Source organism: Triticum dicoccoides, chromosome 2A, assembly GCF_002162155.2.
Source record: "Triticum dicoccoides isolate Atlit2015 ecotype Zavitan chromosome 2A, WEW_v2.0, whole genome shotgun sequence".
NCBI classification, from domain to species: Eukaryota; Viridiplantae; Streptophyta; class Magnoliopsida; order Poales; family Poaceae; genus Triticum; species Triticum dicoccoides.
The window spans coordinates 219,950,313-219,951,748 of NC_041382.1; positions in this window are offsets into that span (position 1 = coordinate 219,950,313).

Sequence of the window (1,436 nt, forward strand, 5' to 3'; positions counted from 1 at the left end):
AACCCAACAAAATTAATTTAGAGTGATGAGATCCACATGATAATCCAAGAACTAGATACTCAAGATGTCCATAACCGGGGACACGGCTAACCATGATTAGTTTGTACACTCTATAGAGGTTTGTGCACTTTTCCCCACAAGACTCGATCTCCTCCGTTGGATTTCTCGCACTACATAATGTTTGAGAAACGGATGACCGAGACACAGTCGTTCCGAAGAGGTCCCCTTAACCGATAGATAGGCCGGTACACCTACAATCCCCTACATCTGCTAGCCCATCATGGAAAGGTTTCCCACAACTTACTCAACTATGCCAGAGCCCATAATGGCATGTGGCTGCACACGGAAGTTTCTAGCATGAATAATCTTATGATCCCTTTGAGCCTGGGTGGCGGTCCATAGGAGAATCACACGGTACCCCGAGATTTCCAAAAAATACAGGCAATCACTGGGTTCCCCAGGTGCCTCAATCCACCCAGATGTGTATTAAAGTCGAAACCTTAAGTTAACCATTAATTAACAACTCACATATGTCATGGACACTCTCAAACCCAATCCACGTCTACGGGCATAGCATGGCAATATAAGCATAACGTAGAAGTAACTCCCAAGGTTTGATAATAGAATAGGTGAATAGGTACTACCTCATCTACTTCCCAACCCACAATTTATTCAGATCCTAACCATGCAATTGTTTGAGGGTTGATCTAATGCAATAAAACTGGGTAGTAAAGAGGTATGATCAAAGTGTTACTTGCCTTGTTGATGATCCGTGAAACCTAGAGACTCGACGTAGCACGCTTCGCACTCCGGGTACTCTATCGCAATCAAACAAGCATACAATAAAAAATCAAGCAAGGGCACTGCTAAAACTCAAATAAGAGATCTAACCAGAAGATTCAACTTAAGAACTCCGGTTTGCAAAAAGAATCAAATCAAACGAAGCAACAAAACTCAAACGGCGAGAGAAACAAGCTTCGTTTACTAATCTGGACTAAAGTCAAATTTTACGGTAGCAAAAACTTGTTTAAGTTGGTTAAACAGAAAGAGGGCTTCGAGACAAAACTCTAGGCGCTTGAATCGCCTGATTCCGATAAACGAGCGAAAAGTTATACTAAAATGAAAATCGGATCAGAAATCGCGATCGAAAATAATCGCGGAAAAACCCGAGAAAAAGAAAAACTGACGAACAGGCTAACGAATGAAAGTTCGCTATCTGCGGCTAAACGGTGAAAACTGTTCGTTAAAACAAACGTCCGGACGAACGTTCGCTAAATAACTAAAATGAAAAAAAACCGATCTAAAAAAAGGAATCGGGTTTTCGAAAAAACCGATCGGTTTTCTTGCGAAAACCGAGGCGGCTACCTCCGGCGAAGTCCGGCGAGATGGCGGCGGCGGCGGGCGGCTCTGGGGGGGTCAGGCGGCGGCGGGTGGCG